The sequence below is a fragment of the Papaver somniferum genome, chromosome 9 (genome assembly GCF_003573695.1).
Source record: "Papaver somniferum cultivar HN1 chromosome 9, ASM357369v1, whole genome shotgun sequence".
Taxonomy (NCBI): Eukaryota; Viridiplantae; Streptophyta; class Magnoliopsida; order Ranunculales; family Papaveraceae; genus Papaver; species Papaver somniferum.
The window spans coordinates 108,962,627-108,984,612 of NC_039366.1; the positions used below are offsets into that span (position 1 = coordinate 108,962,627).

Genomic DNA, 21,986 nt, shown 5'->3' on the forward strand with positions numbered 1-21,986 from the left:
GCGTTTCTCATCTAAATCTGATCTCACCCTTCGAGCTTATTCTGATTCGGATTGGACTGAGGATGTTACAGACATAAGATCCATTACAGAATATTGTGTTTTCTTGGGAGAATCTTTGATTTCCTGGAGAAGTAAGAAACAAAGTATGGTTTCTCGTTCTAGTGCTGAAGCAGAGTATAGAGCTCTTGCTCACACCACATCTGAACTCATTTGGTTACGTTGGCTCCTTTGTGATATGGGAGTTCAAATTTCTGCACCTACACCGTTGTACTGTGATAACAAGGTTGCTATTCAGATTACACACAATGATGTTTTCCATGAACGTACAAAACACATCGAGATAGATTGTCATTTTACTCGTCATTAGTTTAGGAAAAGTACAATCACTCTTCTGCATGTCAAATCAGAATTTCAAGTGGCAGACCTCTTCAACAAGACTCACTCTGCAGCTCGTCTTTGATTCTTAATTTCCAGACTCAAGATGTGCACTACTCCAAGATATTATACGATGTTGGGTATTGTGTTAATATACAGTTGTAACTGCATATATATTTCCGTCTGTATTTATCCTAGATATTTTTTTTTGACGAGGATTTATCCTAGATATTGTTAGGTGTATCTTTTATTCTTGCCTTATCAAGTTCTGTAAGTTTGTATAAATCAGGCCTTTGCCTATCAATGAATATGACTTAATCTCACAACGACTGTAGAATCCCTATGCTATTGTTCAACACAGACCATCCACAAAAGAGAGATCCTAATGTTTAGAAATGGGGTTAATGACGTCCTTTACCTTAAGGTTAGGAACACTGTCAATACTAGTTGATAATGGCAGCGATTGGGAGATCAGAGATCCACTGATCATTCCAAAAATCCACTTGGTTACCATTACCAATGCACCATCTCAGACTCCCTTTGATGGACTCTTTACCTTTAAGACTTCTCCAACTAGTGGAGGAGTCGTTATTAGTTTCACTAGACCAGAAATCTATGGTATTTAGCTTTCAGCAACAACGCCACATCAGAGTTCGGATTTTCACTAATCCGCCAAGCCATCTTGGCTAACAAGGCGATGTTCCATTTATCAAAGGACTGCAAACAATGGTCCAATTGATATTATGCATCTTTTCTAGACTCTTCATCCCCACCCCAAAAAAAGTTTCTCCTAAACTTAACAATCTTATTCATCAATCTTTTAGGCAATTTTAACATAGACATAACATGGTAAGAAACATGATCAGGAACAAACTAAATCAAAATACACCTACCAGCTATGCTCAAGGATTTCAACTTCCAGTCAGTCATTCTATTACTCAACTTTTCCTGTAATTCAAAGACAGTTTTCTCAGAAATTCTTCCCCACTGTAAAGGAATGCCAAGGTACTTACCCGGAGCCTTGGCCACCTGAACCTTGAAATCCCTAGCCATTCCCATAGTAAAACTTCTACTGAGATTGCTAGAAGATAGAGTGGACTTAGCATTACTGATTATCTGCCTGAATTTATCCAATTACAATCTCAGATTGCAAGCATTTTTGTAGTTTGCCTTAAGGAAGACAATGCTATCGTCTGCATAAAGATAACGAGTTATCATGGGAGCACCTCCAGCAATAGCAATATGAGGTAACTGATCGAGAAAACAAGGCTGCGCTGCCAGAAATTCAGACAACTGACAATATAAAACATACCTTGAAAATTACGAACGAGATCAAGACAAAAATCTGACTGAAGAAAGAGTTGAGGAAATCAAAGAATCACTTGGTTTTTCAGTTCATTAAATTAGAGTTACTTAAGTCCTAGTATAAATATGTGTCTCATAATGACTATCTAAGCACCAGAAGATTTTGTATAATCTATATAATAGATCAAAAGAGTTGAGGGGCATTCCGAGAATCGAACTCGGGACCTCTCGCACCCAAAGCGAGAATCATACCACTAGACCAAATGCCCAATTGGAAATGAGAACAGAACTTATTTGTTATCATCGGGATTAGAGGTGTACCTGATAATATTTAATACAGCTGCTTTGAATATTTTAAATTAGTCAGTCAAATGACATCAATCTCCAGCAAAACCCAACGACTTCGATCCAGGGCATAAATGAAGATAAAGAGCTAAGCTAATCAAGTAATCAGAACTATGCAATGCAAAATGTGTAACTTTCTACTACTGACTACTCTCAGGCTAAAGTGTCTACAGCTTAGAGACAAGACAAAACTACATACATTCTGGACAACGCATGAAAAATAACTACTTCAAACATTCAGACCAGTTATTCACTTTCCTGTTATCCTTTAGGGGATTAATATTGATGACCAAGTCACAAAAAGTTACAGCGAGACAATAAACTACAAGAAAAGAAAATCAAACAGCTACCAACGTGAGCTAAAAGCTGATAATTAAACTAAGAGAATGTAACATGGATAGGATCCAACAATACACGAACAGACAATTTAGATTGACACTTGAACATGCTTCTAAGAATGGTTGACCCCAGCCTTCTTCAAAAAGGGACTACAAGAACAGACAATTTAGTTTTAGACCACAGCCTCCTTCGAGGAATGCTTCTAAGAATGATAGACCCCAGCCTCCTTCAAAAAGGGTTAGGGGCATTCCGAGAATCGAACTCGGGACCTCTCGCACCCAAAGCGAGAATCATACCACTAGACCAAATGCCCAGTTGGTATAAAAAGCACAATTAATTTGCTATAATTGGTATCAGAGATGAATCTGATCTTATCCAACACAGCTAATTGTTTGCCTTTAAATGATACTCAGTGCCTCACAAGGCGTCACACAACATAGCAATGTTCTATGAATGCAGCACAAAGTGTGCTGTCATTTACAATCACGCAGCGCATGTAAATGTGCAAATTGTACTCAGTCTGACTAGTCTGCTTGTAGGAAAAATAGAAGTCAACAACAGAATGTACCAAAATCCATTTCAGCGGTCTATAAACAAATAGCAGAATGAACCCAATCCAACCATCTATAGATCTCATATTGTAGATCAAAAGGGTTGTGGGGGCATTCCGAGAATCGAACTCGGGACCTCTCGCACCCAAAGCGAGAATCATACCACTAGACCAAATGCCCAATTGGTATAGATAACAGAACTTACTGTATTTGTTATCATCAGGATTAGAGGTCCACCTGATCACATCTAATACAGCTGCTTTGGAATTTTAAAAATCGGCGCCTCCGCCACCTTCTTCAAAAAGGGTTAGGGGGCATTCCGAGAATCGAACTCGGGACCTCTCGCACCCAAAGCGAGAACCATACCACTAGACCAAATGCCCAGTTGGTATAAAAAGCACAACTAATTCGCTATAATTCGTATAAGAGGTCAATCTGATAAACACAGCTAATTGTGTATCGTTAAATGATAGTGAGTGCCTCGCGGGGCATCACCCCACATAGCAAAGTTCTAGGACTGGAAACCAACACATATGAATATAGCTCAAAATGCGCTGTCATTTAGAACTATGCAACGCATGTACATGTGCAAACTATACTCAGGCTGACTAGTCAACAAAAAAATGTATCAAAACTAACATTTCAGTTGTCTATAACAGATTAGCAGAATGTCAAGCATAGAATGAACCCCAAGCCAACCCCATCTTTAGATCTCATATTGTAGATCAAAAGAGATGGAGGGGCATTCCGAGAATCGAACTCGTGACCTCTTGCACCCAAAGCGAGAATCATACCACTATAGAAAATGGAACTCAATTTTTATCATCAGGATTACAGGAGCAGCTGACCAGGCATAATCAAATGATACACAATGTTATGTAACTATACAGTTTAGTTTAGTCTTAGCCCAGCACATACATGTAATAAATATGAACGAAGTCAAATAAATTTTAAGGAAGTGGAAATATCATGTAATATTTAAGTGCATTACTACTGCAAACAGATTTCATTCAACAAAGAGATCATCAATTCAATGCAACCATGTGAACTAGCTGACCTTAACTATCTATTACTTGGTCGGTTAAGATCAATAGGCAGAAGTAGATAAGAAATTCTTTACATTTTCCGGAAACCTAATGAAATGATCTTTCTTTTGGACTATAGCCTCTAGTTTTAGAGTCAAATTCGAAATACAAAGTAGAACAAAAGAAAAGAAGACCATTCTTGCACATCTGCAGTCTAAGGGCCATTAAAAAAAAAAAGAGTTGGATTGGTTTTAATGGATATGAACCACACCTTATTCCCTGACCATCTTACAAGAGGAAAAAGGTTAGGGGCACTCCGAGAATCGAACTCGGGACCTCTCGCACCCAAAACGAGAATCATACCACTAGACCAAATGCCCAGTTGGTATAGATAACAGAACTTACTTGTTATCGTCAGGATTAGGGTCCACCTGACCATATCTAATACAACTGCTTTGGAATTTTTAAAATTGGCGCATCGGCCACCTGACATTAATTTCCAGCAAAACCCAGCAACTTCAATCCAGGGGATAAAATGAAGATAAAGATGTAAGCTAATTAAGAAATCAAAACTATGCAATGCAAGAATATGTGTAACTTGTTATTGCTACTATTGACTCCTCTCATGCTCAATTGTCTATAACTTAGAGACAAGATAAAACTACATACATTCTGGACAATGCATAAAAAAACAACTTCTTCAAGAATTCAGACTAGTTTTTCACTTTCCTGTTTTCTTTAAAGATGATTAAAATTGATAACCAAGTGCCAAGGGGGGACAAAAAAGTACAGCGAGATAAGAAACTACAAGAAAAGAAAAACAAACAGCTACCAACGTGAGCTAAATCTGATTATAAAACTAAGAAAACATAACATGGATAGGATCCAACACTACAAGAACAGAAAACTTAGATTGACACATGAACATGCTTCTAAGAATGATTGTCCCTATTCACTTTTCTTTTGCCTATGGAATAGGTAAGGAAATGTCACAGATCAAACACATAAGACCCAGGCCTTCTTCAAAAAGGGTTAGGGGGCATTCCGAGAATCGAACTCGGGACCTCTCGCACCCAAAGCGAGAATCATACCACTAGACCAAATGCCCAGTTGGTATAAGAAGCACAACTAATTTGCTATAATACGTATTAGAGATCAATCTGATCTAATCCAAAACAGCTAATTTGTATCTTTAAATGATACTCAGTGCCTCACAGGGCATCACCCTACATAGCGAAGTTCTAGGACTAGAAACCAACGCATCAATGAATGTAGCACAAAATGCGCTGTCATTTAGAACTATGCAACGCATGTAAATGTGCAAACTGTACTCAGGCTGACTAGTCTGCTTATAGACAAAATAGAACTCAACAAAAGAATGTATCAAAACCAACAAATCGTCCAAGATTTCTGTTGTCTATAACTCGATAGCAGAAAATGCCAATGTAAATGTGCAAACTGTACTCAGGTTGACTAGTCTGCTTATAGACAAAATAGAACAGACAAAATGGAACTCAACAAAAGAATGTATCAAAACCAACAAATCGTCCAAAATTTCTGTTGTCTATAACTCGATAGCAGAAAATGCCAATGTAAATGTGCAAACTGTACTCAGGCTGACTAGTCTGCTTATAACAAAATAGAACTCAACAAAAGAATGTATCAAAAATTCAAAACCAACAAATCGTCCAAGATTTCTGTTGTCTATAACTCGATAGCAGAAAATGCCAAGCATAGAAAGAACCCAAGCCAACTCCATCTTTAGATCTGAATCCCATATTGTAGATCAAAAGAGTTGGAGGGGCATTCCGAGAATCGAACTCGGGACCTCTCGCACCCAAAGCGAGAATCATACCACTAGACCAAATGCCCAGTTGGTATAGAAAATGGAACTCAATTTTTATCATCAGGATTACAGGGAGCAGCTGACCAGGCATAATAAATGATACAGGGTCAGTTAATAAACTATGCCCAATGTCATGTAAATATACAGATTTGTTTATTCCTAGCCCTGCACATACATGTACTAAATTTGAACGAAGTCAAATAAATTTTAAGGAAGTGGAAATAACATGTAATATTTACCACTGCAAACAGATTTATTCAACAAAGAAATCATGAATTCAATGCAACCATGTGAACTAGCTGACCTTAACTATATATTACTTGGTCGGTTAAGATCAATTGGCGGAAGTAGAGAAGAAATTCTTTTGAACAATAGCTTCTAGTTTTGGAGTCAAATTCGAAAGACAAAGTAGAGCAAAAAGAAAAAAGACCACTCTTGCACATTCTGCAGTCAAAGGGCCATTCAAAAAAGAATTGGATTGGTTTCAACGGATCTGAACCACACCTTATTCTCTGACCATCTTAAAAGAGGAAAAAGGTTAGGGGCATTCCAAGAATCGAACTCAGGACCTCTCGCACCCAAAGCGAGAATCATACCACTAGACCAAATGCCCAGTTGGTATAGAAAACAGAACTTATTTGTTATCATCAGGATTAGAGGTCCAACTGATAGTATCCAGTACAGCTGCTTTGGAATTTTTAAAATCCGCACCTTGGTCAGCTGACATCTATTTCCAGCAAAACCCAATGACTTCAATTCAGGGAATAAAATGAAGATAAAGAGCTAAGCTAATCAATTGTCTATAGCTTAGAGAGACAAGACAGAACTACATAAATTCTGGACTATGCATTAAAAAAGAACACTGACCTCTCTTGCACATTCTGTAGTCTATGGGCCATATAAAAGAATTGGATTGGTTCCAATAGATCTGAACCAGACTTTATTCTGCGCCCACGTTACAAGATGAAAAGGGTTAGGGGTATTCCGAGAATCAAACTCGGGATCCCTCACACCCAAAGCGATAATCATACCGCTTGACCAAATGCCCAATCGGTAAAGAAAACACAACTAATCGACTATCATTCCAATTAGAGGTCATCCTGATTAGACTCACTATAACTGATCTGTTAGTTGCCAACTTATGATCAATTTGTCTATCTTGAAAATACATTCTTTATACTCCTGGTAAACTTAAGACTACTAAGTAGTAGTCAATATTTGAGAAATTTACAACAAATGGCACTTCGTCAATCGGATGAATAGATCACATGTGCAGTTCAAATTTCTAGTCTTAATTAACTTTAGTTGAACCGATTAGTTTTCCACATCCAAAGAGAAGTTGGATGAATCTATACATATGTTTTGAACAATATACCAAACCAAAGTAACTAGGCTACTACACACAAAGACTCAAAATCAAGTCAACTTGAGCACAACCTGTTCAGCTGACCAAGCATCACCGATTTATACAAACTCAGATAATAGACTAAGTTATTCCAATGTTATATAAACATAACCTTCAGTCAAGGCCATACACTCACTTCCAATGCTATATAAACATAACCTTCAGTCAAGGCCATACACTCACATGTACTAAACTACACAATTTTAAAGGGTATAACAAAACCTATATTGCCGTATGAAAACAGATTTCTATCGAAAGAGTAACTAAAACTTCAATGCCAGCATATGAACTTGCACGCACCTACAGTAGCTTTGTATAAAAGAATTGTAAATAGACAGATCAATGCATTGTAAACACTTATGCAGCAGTTAGGCCTTGTTTTCCATCGAATTTCTAATGAGATTACGATATAAGTTGTTTGAGCAGTGAAGTTAGTAGGAAACGAATCATGTGCAGTGAATTCAACTAGAGAAATTTAATAATACATGTTCTACAGCACTTCCCCAAATTTGAGAATTCATAGAACTGACAAAAATAAAGAAAGACACACGATTCATTTTCAATAAATAATTAAAAGAAAAACTAACCTGAACATTCAAGCCGATTAAATAGGTATTATTAAACTTATTGCCAGTATCATGATATTTCTGCAGAATATCCCCTCTTCACTGACTCCATTAGTCCACTGTAAACCAGATAAGTCAAACGAGAGAGTGAGATCTCAGATTCAAATTGAATTAAAAAACAAAGAAAACTACAGAGTATTAAAAATTAAAGAAACTAGGGTATCTACAGGAAATTAGGGTTTTACTGTTCTAGGATTAGAGTTGATTACCTCCGGCTACGAAGCGAAAAGCAAGAGTAGCTCCAGTAATATTTTTAGGGCTTCGTTTTTCTGGTTGAAGTTGGACTGGTTGGGAGTGTGATGTGTAAAAGGGTTTTAGAGTTTACCCCCTAAATAAATTAGTAATTGAGCTTTCCCCCAAACTTACTAATACTAGTAACTTTGCCCCCTAAACCAATATTTTGGACAAAAAAACCCTTCTTGTCCCATTTTTTTTGCTTCCTTTCTTTTCTGGCCACAATCAAACATAATCAAAGGCATGATCATCTTATTGTCAAGGAAATAACGTTAGCTTAGATGATGATAAAATATAGGTGAAGATCAGGACAATATCAAACGAAGGAGTTAAATGACTATTTAATACTGAGAAAGTCCGTAACCTTGAGAAAGTCCGTAACCTTGACTATTTTCCGTTAATTGTTAACATCTTTTGTTTATGTTGGGTGAATTCAATTTGGTATCAACTTACTAAGAGCATTTCCAATGTTGAGGATGGAGGTCATAAAAAAGCATGTCATCTAAGATTTAAGACTTTGTTCACCAAAATTTCATCTTCGATGTAAGGGTCAAGGTTCTTGGAAAATGTGGCATGCTTATGTGGAGGTGGAAGAGAAAATCCATAATCTTGGGTCTAAGGCCACATCATCAATTTGTCTCTATGTTAATTTAAAAATTATTAAATAAAACCTTAAGGATTAGAGATGAGTTTTGTGTTGAAAGGTCTTAACTTTATTTGTTTTGTCCATATGTGAATGACCTTCATAAAAAATGTGATACTTAGACCTCCACCCCTAGCATATGCTCTAATTGTAATACACTTAGGGCATTTTATATGGCAATGGCCAAATTGAAAATTTTGTTGAGCCAGGTGGATGGCCAAACACGTTTCTCCACTATGCGAAAAGAAGTGAGTGGTTGATCATCAAGCGTCAGGACGAAGGACACACACCAGTGTTTGTAGGAAAAACTCGGCGTTGGAACCAGAATCGTGAGTGTTTGAAGGTTAAGCGCGGCGTGTTCACTACAAACACTGGCGTGTGAAGCAAAAACGCCAACGGTTAGTTTTTTGAAAATTCAAAATTCACTTTTTACCTCTATAAATTACCACCCTCTTCAAACAATCCACCCACACCAAAATTCACTTCTATTGAATTTTCTCTTCTAAATCCATTTCAATTTTTAGTTTTATTTATTGGTGAAATGGCTGAAAAGGCGATTACACTTTTTTGCGATGCAAAACTTGAAGCTGTTGTTTTTAAGATATGTGGAAGTTTTAAAAAGATTGAAAATTGTAAGAGGGAAGTTCAAGTTTTAGAAATTGCTCCAAGAAAATGTTCCGCTAAAAGGCAGAGAAGAGCTCCAGTTTTGAAAGTTAACAACAAAAAATTCAAAAACAAAGGCGAAACTGTCAAAGAGCGCGTTGAATGGAAGATATGTCAAATGAAGATAAACAGGAGGCCAAAGCTTGTACTTGATTTTTATTGAAGTTGTTTAGTATTTTTATTATTGTCTAAGTTTATATCTTGTAAAAGAATTGGCAGTACTATCAATGAAAATATTAGATTTTAAAATAGATTTCCACTTCAGATTAAGCGATATTTATTACATTTTAAACTTGTATATAACATCAAACTACATTTTAATAAACCACAACAATAATATCAAACTACATCAAAATGCTTAAACTCTCTTCCGGTTTCTTCAGTAAACTTGGCATGAGCGATGGTTTTCTGTAAAACAGATAAACAACAAGTTAAGATATTTATGATGCAGTTGATCAGTAAGGACAAAGGTAAGATACTCACCAGTTCTTCGTTGGATAATCCAGAATTGCTACGGTGAACCATCCACAAAACTTTTATATCATGTTTGACTTCCTTAGTAATGAATGCAATTCTTAGTTTTAGGCTCTTACTGTTTCTTATGGTTTCGTTATGCGATGCTACAAAATGTCCTAATACTCTTTCCCAGAAATATTCATTGTTCATTGGTCTCATCATACGATGTAACCAAGATCGAATAAGAGTAACATCTTCTTCCATTGTAAAGACCGGGAGAGGCATTCGAGTGCAGTACGGATGTGCTTGAGATGGACCATCTTTTAGAATTCTGAAACACATTTCGTAACGAAAAGGTTTACCGTAAGCTTCCTCCCAATTATCAAGAGTTGTTTGGATCACTTCATCTTCAGTTACACCGATGAACTTTTCTCGATCAATTTACATTACCAGGGCAAGAAATGGTTGGACTGTAAGCCTAATAGATTGAAAACGAGGATGCAATCGACGAGCATCTCGGTTTTCCGGGTTCCCCATCAGTGAGACGAACATGGTAAAAACGTTATCCCAAAAAAAACCATCTTGAAAGCCCATACCAACGATTACCCTATGAAAAAATATGTTTTGCATATAGTTATATCCTCTTCTTCAGTAAACTTGGGACCACGACCTCTAGCAGACATTTTTGCAGAGTGAGAGAAATTAAATGTTTTAAGAAGAAGAAGAAGAAGATGTGAATTTGGATTTGAAAAGAATGGAATTATAGGGCGAGAAAGAAAATCGAGCCGTTTGGTGTTTGTAGTAAAACCGCGCGGCTTTACTGCAACTGCCCGTTTGAATTACCAACGCCTATTTTTGTTGATATAAATACAACACTAGGTTTCATTCTCAACCAAACCAACAAAGCGAAGCCAACAACATCCATATGTTTTCTAAAGGCAAAATGAAGCAAATATTATGTGTCGAAGCAAAAGAGGTTTGTCAATTATGTTTCATGGATAACCACAGTCTTATGCAATGCCCCTGGATGTATTCAAAGTTTCCACTGGAAGGTTGTTCACGTATCAGAGATTCAGAATGGTGATTGAATCACAACCGGAAAAGCTCAGGTATTTGCAATGTCAAGATCCCAACTGTCCAGAGGAACCACATATGCTATATGATGCTATGAAGATTCAAGAAGAAGAAGAAAAGTTTGCAACACTCTGCAAAAACTTCAAACTTAAAGCCAAATTGAAGAAGAATTTATTACATTGCAAGCATTGTGGAGATGGAGATCACGAATACAAACATTGTCCACAGAGAATCAGTGGATGCTCAAATCGCGGTTGCAGGACTTTTATGTACTTGTGCACTTCCAATGAAGTAGACATATGGAAAGCATTTATGAAAATGTCCTAGGTGTTTTTTTGGTGGAGTGGGCTGATTAAAGTTGAAGGAAAAATCGCTAGTGTATATGTATTATGTTATTTAGTTTGATGTTTATTTTGTGTTATTCACGATTATCTAAACCAAACATGTGGATGTCTTCACATTTGCACCATCAATATCATAATTAATTAAAAAAATTCTTGGATTAAACATTGCACCGTCAATATCATAAATAAAAACATACTGCAGTGGATTAAACAACCACATCATACATGAGAAAAAAAGAAATACATTAGATTAAATTAGATTAAAACAACTACTACATGGGCGTCAATTCTCGTCGAGTGGTGGAATTCCTAAGACGATATAGGGATTGTACTTGTTGAGCACCTTAAGAATGTTGAAACAAGCTTGGAAGTCGAAAGGACGTCCGTCGTGAGATACTCTCCACATCGTTAGTGTTCAGGGTTCCACTTTATGTTCGGCTTCATCGTTGAGTTTATTTTTGTGATTCTCCATTAGTACAACGATGAATTCCAATACATGAGGACTAATTAAACTAAAACGATGCGACAATAAGTGAGAATCACGCCCATTAATGTTCCCTGTTTCAGCGAACATTCTATAAACTTTCTCCAACGTCAATTCGGCTACATTCCTATCGACAGCATCTTGTGTGTGAAAAACAAAGGCTCTACAAATAGCTAAATCCTCTTGTTGAGTGAATCTAACACCACGAACTCTGGGAGGCATTTTTGTAGATGATTTGAGAGTGGAGAATGTGTAAAATGTGTGAATTTGGAGTTGAACTGATGAGTATTTATAGAACTCAAAATTATAGTTGTTGGATCACAGGTGTTTTCAGTCGTCTAGATTTAGCCGTTGGCGGTTTTGAGAAAAACGCAGGTGGCTTCACCAAAGACGCTGGCGTGGGTTAGAAAAATGGGGGTGTTTGGTACAAACGCCAACGATTGTGTTTCAACCGCCCGGCATTCCACCAAGCGCGCGCTTGTTCTTCCATCTCACTCAACAAATGCCCATCCGTTTTTCATGTTTGTTGAGTCCATAGTGGGATCAAAATGAACAAACTTCAAGTTTGTTCATTCCATAGGAATTGCTCTTAGTTGTTTAATTAAAAGGTGCTGAGTCAAAACCAACCTTACGAGACACCACAAACAGGATAATCCTAACTTTCTTTAATAATTTGAAAATTTTGTCAGCAAATCAATAAATAGGAATTGAGGAAACCAGTAAGACCACATGTGCGATGTACACACTTGAATTTGATTATTTTAACAAAACCAAATTTGATAATAATGAAAAAAATTCTTAAAATAAAATTTAATATTCTTATTTGTAATCATTACATAGATAAGAGCTTTCCAAATATATTAATTTTGCAAAAACTCGAGGTGTATTTTGAAAGATATCTAAGTTTTAAATTTGTTGGTCTATTTTTAAAACAATAACATTCATGTGAATATACATACATTGATTCAATGTACATTTTCACCCTTACATATGTATGGTAGTGGTTGATATTAAATGTCATATTAGTAATATCAGGGTTAGACCAAGGCTTCACCAAAAATACCTCTTTTCTTTAATATTCGTGAGATAAGATGAGCTTGTTGGTCAACGTTCGTTCATCTTTTTTGTCTGGAAGTTCTTGAAAATTAAAAGATCAACTAAGCAATGAAAGGAAACTGGAATGTATTATTAGTATTTCTTCACGATATGGATTAGATCAATTCAAAATTGTGGATTTTTCTGCTCGTACTTATAAAAGAGCAACCATAAAGATCATCTTTAATACTGTTACATTAGATTTTTATCCAAAATTTTAATTAGGGGGATAACGTTAGTACTATTAACAAGTTAGGTAGGAAAGCTCAATCACCAATTTGTTTAGGAGGTAAACTCAAAAAGCCCTAGAATAAACTAGAAATAACATGTGTTATACCTGCACTGGTTTGATCTTGTTTTCTGCATTAAAGAAAATATTTATGGTGCATCCACCTAATTATGAGACAGTTACATTTTATATCGTGCAGATCTAACGCCTATATATATATATATACTAAAATCAACCCCTTTACATGACTGAAAAAAAGACAACCCGGTCCTTAACATATACATAAAATTGTGTGAAGTTATACAAATTACAACTGACTAAACGACAACCCGATCCTTAACATGTACATAAGATTGTGTAAAGTTATACAAATAACAACCGACCAAAGAGACTTAGGTGAAAAATCCCCGACAATACCAACAACTATCTAAGATTGTTCATGATTGGATTACTAAAAATTTTCATGGTCGGCTTACTCCCAAATAAATCGGAACTCACTTAAAACACCAATGGTTGTAAAGTGTAATGCAATCGTGATATCTTCATAGCCACTATAATTATCCCAATATATACCACATAAAATAGACAAAGTTAATACAATGCAGTTATTGCAGAACCTAGCTAAGACGTATGACGACACAAATACAGCAAAACCTTTGATATTACTGACCATTTAAAATATGAACTTGCAATCTAGTGGATGTCTTTTATCACATCAAACTTTTTTAACATGTAGGTTGGTAGAGTCTGACGCATAATCCAAGTTTTCAGCAAAGGAGGATGGATGCTAAAATGAAAAGAAACTAATGGAAAGGAATTACACATATTTGATTTTTCAAAATGATAGGAGATTACTATCTAAAACTTTGTAGCTTCATTTATTTTTATTCTGTATAAGATCCACAGGTAACCTGGTATTCAAATCATATGAAATCAAATCTTGGTATCATCGATTGAGAAAAAAAAAGAAGTTGGTCTTATTTCGTTTTAATTAAGAACATACTATCGTTAATAATACATTAGAGAAAATGATTACCTTAGAAGCTATCAACAAAACTAACATGCTTCAATCTAAAAAAAATAAAATAACAAATCAAAAAGAAACTCCATTTTGAAGTTCTTGTAGTAGTTTAATGCAAAGACACTGGTAAACAAAAGTTTCACCATTTTGGACCATTCTACAAAAAGATCGTAATATCTTGGAACCTGCAAAAACAGAAGCAATCTGACCAAACTTAGCGAATTATACATATAGAGAGAAAATAAGAGAGCTTTAATTAGCTGGAATAAATTGAAAATATACAATGTGAAGAAAAACAAAAAGGGGTATATGGAACTGATTTTTCTCTTAATCAGGGTTAAGTCTTGCATTAGCCTTAAACACAAATAAGTAATACTTCCTCTCTTCTTCTTTTTTTCAAAACCTTACCCCATAACACAACTCTTGTGAGAAATAGATTATAAACAAAATAAAATGGAAATCTCAATCCACTTATCCCGGTAAAGATTCCAATCCATTAATATATGGAGAAGATTTTTCGTCGGGTTTTGATAATGAATAAAATGGAATGACAAAAAGAAAAGAATAGTCTTAAATTTTTTGTATCACTTTTACCATTATTGGTTGAGTCAGAGGTTCATATGCGTGGTTATAATTTTGAATTGATTTGAAGTATGATATAACTATTATTTCGTTGCCTATATTGCAAATAGACGCTTCTTTCAAGGTAATAGGCGATTATTTTTGTTTTTTTTTCGGTACTTGTCTTGTTGATGAAGCTTTTAAAAACATAATTTTTTTATGCACCATTCTTTAATGCGTTAGAGTTTAATATTATTATAATTTTATTTTTATATCATTGTTGGAGTTTAATAGATAAAGTATTTGAGATTATTAATTTATTTTTTATTTTGCAGGATTTAAAAGTTTTTTTTTCACTTGATTGATGAAGAAAATTATTTACAGATATATACATCATGCTTGTAACTGCGAATTCCTAAAAACAAAGAATAGTCTTAAATTTTTTGTATCACTTTTACCATTAATTTGCATTAATTCGGCTTCCAATCATAACTTTTTTTAGCATTTAGTTATGAGTGGAAATTAATGCAAATTCATAATGAGGAGAGGTTTCAAATCATATGACTGTCTGATGTCTATTGTTAGGATAAAACTGGGATGGTCGGATCATCCGTTTATCTCTCAAAATGTTATTTGGCCGCCGGTAGCTCAAAAACTCCTTATGTTTTGCATTATAGATGGAATTATATTCTCTTTTTTGGTTAAGGGGCTGGCACATGAATCTGATTTTGTGCACGCAACATTTCTCTAAGGGGGTAAACTGGTAGTTCTTAAAGTGCATTTTATCATATTTACTGCTGTAAAATTTCTCAGTTTTAAAGCTCCAGCTAATATAACGGTTAATCTCGGGAAGAGAATGCGAGTTTTTTTGTGGTTTTAAATCTTTTTAATTGGAAAGTTTGTGATTGTTTGCATGCCGAAGAGTGCATGTGGTTCGCAGTAATGAACTACGAGAAATGAATTGAGTTATGCTAACTAAGTGGTGCTGGAGATATGGAGTCGACAAATCACACCTTTACTATCAAACCACTCAAAAAAAATATAAGTGTAAAGATTCTTTCTGAACTCTCCAGTTATAGTGAGCGCATGGTATATCATGTCACTGTTGGACCGAATGGCTAATCAACCTAACGGTAGATAACCATGATGTTTAGGGACAAAGCCGTCTTATAATGTCAAGTCTCACGCCATCGGGTAAAGTACCATAACTATCGTTGACACCCTCTGCACATACCACTTGCATTCTTTTCCATTACTATACTATATAAAGTAATGTTTGCATTGTTTTAACAAAAGTCATCTGGCATGCGCACACAATATATATGTAGTGGTACAAATAAGGGTTGTTAGATGGTCATTGTTTGGTCATCTAGATGCTACCAAGTTAGTAGACATGGGACTTGATTTGGGTGCATCAAGTGAATGAGGGAAAGACTTGCTCTAATCCTCCAACGGGAAAAACACATTTATCATAACGTGTATTTTAGTGGTGGTTGGATCAGGGATTGATTTGTGATTTTTTATACCACTTATCTAGGAGTGAGAGAAATATTAGGCAGAGTGGGTAGAAAACTTACCGTTTTTCGTTTGTATAAAAACCCAAGCATCTATTAACAAATCATTATGTCAACAAAAAGCAACCGATCTCATCATCATTAATATATTCTCTTTTCTCTGTTCGTTTGTTATCTTTCTGTTTCGTTTCATTTTATTTTATTTTTTGTTATTCCCTAATCAATATTACAAATCCTAATAGTTGGTTATATCAGTTTACTGACATCTCAAAACCCACTTCCCCATCCTTTGATTTCGTGGTAGGGGCCAAGGTTGTCACTGGGAATGCACATTCAGCAGAACTAATATATGTTACACAAGTTAGAAAAAACAAAAGGGTTTCTGAGTTTTCCTTCCTAAACGAATTAGTGATGTAGGTTTCCCCCTAATTTGTTAAAGTTTGTAACTTACCTCCCTAAACTCTCATTTATACCTCCCTGAACTCTAATTTGTGGCATAAATCAGACTTTAGGGAGGTAACTTACGAACCTTAACAAATTAGGGGGAAAACTCAAAAACTCAACAAAATTTTTGGAGGAATAAAAAGTCTAACAAGGGTAAACAAATTATCAAATGGATGACTGTTAATAAACCCAAATAAGAAGGAGGTTTGGGCTTCAGAGATCTACACTTGTTCAATAGGCTCTTTTTGCTAAATCTGCATGGAAGATGTGTACTGATAATTCTTCTACCTGTGCAAAATCATTACAAGCAAAGTATTATCAAGATGGGGAGGTCTTCAATGTCAGAGAAAATAACAACTCAACTTGGTCTTGGAAAAGTATTAGCAGGGAATTGGATTTCATAAAAAAGTATAGTTGCTGGAGTATTGGTAATGGGAAGAAAATCATGATCTAGAAGCACAGATTGATTGAGGATCTTGACGGGCCACTAATACCTAAAAGTGGAGTTTCAGATTATCTCAACTACAAGTATGTGCATCAACTATTTTCTCCAGATACTTGCAGCTGGAATTATCAGCTTATTTTCTCCTTGTTTGATCCTATTACAGGATTAATTCTGAATATCTCAGTTCATTATAATCATGAAGACACTCTAGTATGGACCCTCGAAAGAAATGGCCTTTTCTCTGTAACGTCGTCATATAGGAAAATGTTTGAGGAGAAGAACCTAAATCACTCACTGGGAACTAGAATGCAAGGAATATTCAAAAAATTATGGAAGCTGCCAGTACTTCCTAGAATCACCCAGTTTCTGTGGAAATGTATCAAAGATGTTCTGTCTACAAGAGACAAACTTTTTTATGTCATCCAGAATGGAGATATGAGTTGTTCTTTTTGTTCCTAAGTTCCTGAGACTGCATAGCATTTTGCAATGTCGTCTAGTTAAAAAAGTTTGGTTTGATACTTTGGGTATTCATATTCATTAATGTAAGAGCAAGTCTTACGGTGGAATCCAACATATTCCAAGTGTGGAAAAACCATGAAATGTCAAGTCTAATGGCTTCCAAGTTGGGGTCTTCCACAGAAAATCCAAGCAGAGTTCCACGGTTTTGTGGAAGGGTCCGTGGAATCCATGTGAATGCCAATAAGAATAGCGCAGTAGAAGACAATAAACGCTATTCTTAATAGCACAAAAAAAAAACGCTATTAAGAATAGCACAAAAAAATGCTATTAAGAATAGCATTTTTTTATCCGTAGATTTAAAATGAGTTGTTGAAATCTAACGGCTGAAAAAAGCGCTATTCTTAATAGCACTGAGTGCTATTCTTAATAGTGTTGTTTTTGTGCTATTAAGAATAGAAATTTTTTGTGTTATTAAGAATAGCGTTTATTTTATCCGTAGATTTAAAATGAGTTGTTGAAATCTAACGGCTGAGAAAAAAATGTTATTCTTAATAGTGTTTTTTTGTGTGCTATTAAGAATAGCGTTTTCACTATTCCACCATTACACTTGCGCTTCCATCCACAGTTCCAAGTGCTGAGGTGGCGTGGAAGATGGAAAATGGATGGATTCCACGATAAGACTTGCTCTAATAACCTGCAAGAATGGTTTTGTAGCTGGATGGATAAATTACGGGCCAAACAAGTTAAAGAGGAGGAGGTATGTAAGATAACTATTGTAGCCTGGTGCATATGGACTGAAAGATGTGAAAAAGTATTCAACGACAGTAATTCAACAACAGAGAAAATCATTCATCATTGCAGGAAGAAGTTATCTGAATTTGAAACTATGCAGTATCCTTCTACCCGTGCTTCTCCTCCTTTACAGTCTAGAACCAATCTCCATTGGTGTCCTCCTCTAAGAGGATGTTATGAAATTAACACAGACGGTTCTTTTCTTTTAACCAATAAAACTGGAGGTATAAGACTAACTATATGTGATTTTGCAGGTAATCACCGAGGCTCAAAATGCATCTACTTAACAACTGCTTTGGGTTCAGAGCAGGCAGACTGTAGGGGACTTTGGGAAGCAGCTAAATGGGCTGAAAAACTAAAATTGGAGAAAGTGGAATTTGAACTAGACTCGAGACTGGTGGTTGATGATGTGACTAAAGACCCTATTAACACAGATTGGAGAATCTGGAATATGGTTTTAGATATCAAAATTTATTTCAGAGATTTAGTTCTTGGCAATGTTCGTATGTGCATAAATAAAAAAAATAAGATTGCAGACATTCTATCAAAATATGCAAGAAAAATATAGAACTAGTGGTGTTCGGTTATTAACACCTCCGAGTTGTATCAACGGTAGGAGGATAAAAACTTTGTAAACACTGCTACTTAATAAATCACATCTTCAATTTCCAAAAAGAAAAAAAAAAAGTGGAAGATTTCAATGTAATATGATTACATAACTTGATTTTTTTTTTTATGCATAAACGTGGTCATATTTTACCGTAGTATTGATCTGTTTATACTTTGTACTGCCATTGGTAAAACAAAAACAAAGATAGACACCCTTTTAAGTATTAAACACTTAATAGATTATGCGTATGTTTAGTCATTGATTAACTTGCATGTTTAGAATCTTATACAAAACAAAAATTCATCTAGCACTTTTTTTTTAGGTGATCATGGAGTCGAACTATACCTTGTAAAGTATTCCTTTGGCCACGACAAAATTCCATAACATGCATTTTGATTGAAGCAGCAGTGCTCTCTAAAATCGTTAACATTATCAAAAGAAACCTAACCCTAATTACCATTAACATTATTAAAACTTAATCCCAAATTCATTAACATCTCAGAAACACCTTAACCGCCCCTTTACTGAACACAAAATCCACAAAAGTCTCGTAGGGTCTAGAGGGTCTAACCATATCTTTTATTGTCTTCGGAATATACGTCGCAGAAACAGCTCCGAATATAACTAATGCCAAATTCATTGTATGATTCATATCCTATGAATTTTTCTTGATTATCTTTTTGAAATCCGCTGATTCCTTCACCATAATCTTTTTGAAATCCGCGGATTCCTTCATCATAATCTTTTTGAAATCCGCATAGTGCTTGGTGATCATCCTCTTATATTCATTAAATTCTCTCAGAGCGCGACTGGCATTTGACTCCCACGTAATCTCGTATTCGGCGATGTGCATATCCTCTTCGATGTAATTCTCCGAAAATCGGTTGCCATTGTGGGAGGTGGTTGACTTGAGAGAGAGGGAAAACAAATGTGTTCTAGGTTGTTGTTTTATCCCTCTCGGTAAAATAGGGTTTTTAGTGCCGAATCATATATTATACTCTGCCCATGGTCCAGTTCAGTCCGGTTTTAAACTGTTTATTACACTTAGTCCCCCGTGCTTTGTACCGAGCACCAAGATGACTCACCTTCTTTGTTGGTGGGATGAAGAAATCACAGTTCTTGTCCGTCACATCAGCTACTAGTGCATTATACCTGGTCTTGCCGTGGTAGACCACGCATTAACATGGCGTTAGTGACCAGCAATTGACATGACTTGCAGGAAACCCAACCTTGGACTGCAATAAGCTTTATTACTGGAAGATAAACAACGCAAGGGATCGGCAGATACTTGGTTAAGAGAAGCTGTCGGTTGTTTTGGTACATGTCATTGCAGATCGGCTATTCGGGTTCAGTACTACAAGTACTAGTGAGCAAAATTAAAAGCATCAATGAAACTAGAATCTTAGAGCTTAGACTTGGATACAGCCATTATTTGCTTCCAACTCTACACTAGTTTCAATACTGTCAATTGTAATAAACTGATAAGATCATTAGAAGAGAATCAACTTGAAGTAATTAGGTAATATGCGGTACTGGTAGTTTTTCGGGGGCAGTAACGGAGCCACTTGCAGACCTGATGGCCCATCCCAAAGATTGACCCTTCTATCAAACCGCCGCAAAATGTTGAGATTTATGGTCCATCTTGAAGAAGAAAAAAAGTTCGTAATGTCGAATACTTTGACAAACTGATAAGTTTGTGCACGAATTTGTTCTTGTTTCACTCTAGATAGTATGTTGATTTAGAATCTAACATCTTATCAATGCAAATTGTCGACTTAAGTTGGAACGAATAACAGGTAAAAAACATTGAAAACTAACTGTGAACACATAAATCACGAAGGCATCCACGTGTCCGCAAACAATGTTCGCATTCATAAATGAAAGACGTTATACACAATATGACAGTTATAAATAGCATAAACACGATGACTCATCGACTCAGAGTCTTCGGACTCGTCATTGTCTAGTCGAGATTAAGTTAGATCAATCATCCCACAGGGTTACGAAGCATGACCGATCCAGATATAAGTAATAAAATGTAAATACGATGCTGAAATGTAAATAACACATAGATTTACGTGGTTCAGCACTAAGTCCTACATCCACGGGGTGTTGAGTTTCACTATGCGTTGAAGGGTTACATATGAAGTCGAATGACTTTAAGTGAAATACGACAATGGAGGAAATGGAAATCATACTTACTATTCCTATTTCTCTCTCCTAGTTCTCTCTTCACTCTTACAGATTGGTCGCCCCCTTCTCTCTCAGAGGAGAAGGGTATTTATAGGGAAAATATGCGGGGTCTCTTGTCAGAAACCAGTGAAATCTTATCTTCTTGTTTTCTGTGTCAATCCTGCTGGTGTCTTCGTTCCGAACCGATGCCCCCAGTTACTGTTATTGATACCGCTGGATCGATGCCTTCTCTTCCTTAGATATCTTGACACGTACCCTATGGTTAGGGCATTTAATATGGGTGGTTGGGTCGTCTGCGTGCGACAGTCAGCTGTCTGCAGGTCCCATCACACCCATGTCAGTATGTTTAACCCCTACCGTCGATCTTTGAGTTATCCTTGAGATTGGGTAAAGTAACGTTTAGGGCATCTTTCCCTACTTCTCGGTGGTTCGTAGTTTCAGTGCCCCTTGGTATAGTGGTCCGCATGTCCTCCACGTGTAGATCTTTGGACACGTGTTGAGAGATGGATTATGTGCATACAATTTGCCCCTTTTCTTCTAATGTGGGGTTTAGTCAAGGTTAGAAGATAACTGTCGTCATAGTCCTCCCATCTCTCTTCAATAACTTCCCCTGGATTTTAGGGCACGTTCCCCACGCCCTTGCAATAACTTCTTCTCGATTCATGGGTTGGTCTCAATATTCCTGGTGCTATAAATGGTGGGAGAGAGTTAATTTTGAAATAAATCCACATTCTCTTTCACTCTCTCTTTCTTCTGTCAGTCTTCAACTCTCTGACTCTTCATCCTCTTCTTCTATTCTTTTCCTTTGTTCTTTAGTTCTTTATTGCTGGTGCTGCAAGGAGCAGGATATCCTAGGATTTTTCAGAGTTTTGTCCGCTTGTCGCTACCTTCCTTACTCGCCTCTGTAA

At 36.1% G+C, this 21,986-nt stretch overlaps 1 long non-coding RNA gene and 8 other non-coding genes across 9 annotated transcripts; all 9 read right to left on the reverse strand.

The window, feature by feature from the left end:
* Positions 1 to 1,154: 1,154 nt before the first annotated feature.
* Positions 1,155 to 8,101, reverse strand: LOC113309100. The gene is made up of 3 exons (XR_003340320.1): positions 8,027 to 8,101; positions 7,779 to 7,876; positions 1,155 to 1,568 (listed from the first exon to the last, which is right to left on the reverse strand). It is a non-coding gene; the product is annotated as an uncharacterized LOC113309100 (long non-coding RNA).
* TRNAP-UGG lies at positions 1,878 to 1,949 on the reverse strand. The gene has a single exon. It is a non-coding gene; the product is annotated as a tRNA-Pro (tRNA).
* On the reverse strand, positions 2,606 to 2,677 carry TRNAP-UGG. The gene has a single exon. It is a non-coding gene; the product is annotated as a tRNA-Pro (tRNA).
* Positions 3,024 to 3,095, reverse strand: TRNAP-UGG. Its single transcript has one exon. It is a non-coding gene; the product is annotated as a tRNA-Pro (tRNA).
* Positions 3,227 to 3,298, reverse strand: TRNAP-UGG. The gene has a single exon. It is a non-coding gene; the product is annotated as a tRNA-Pro (tRNA).
* On the reverse strand, positions 4,249 to 4,320 carry TRNAP-UGG. The gene has a single exon. It is a non-coding gene; the product is annotated as a tRNA-Pro (tRNA).
* Positions 4,977 to 5,048, reverse strand: TRNAP-UGG. Its single transcript has one exon. It is a non-coding gene; the product is annotated as a tRNA-Pro (tRNA).
* On the reverse strand, positions 5,741 to 5,812 carry TRNAP-UGG. The gene has a single exon. It is a non-coding gene; the product is annotated as a tRNA-Pro (tRNA).
* On the reverse strand, positions 6,328 to 6,399 carry TRNAP-UGG. Its single transcript has one exon. It is a non-coding gene; the product is annotated as a tRNA-Pro (tRNA).
* Positions 8,102 to 21,986: the final 13,885 nt, after the last annotated feature.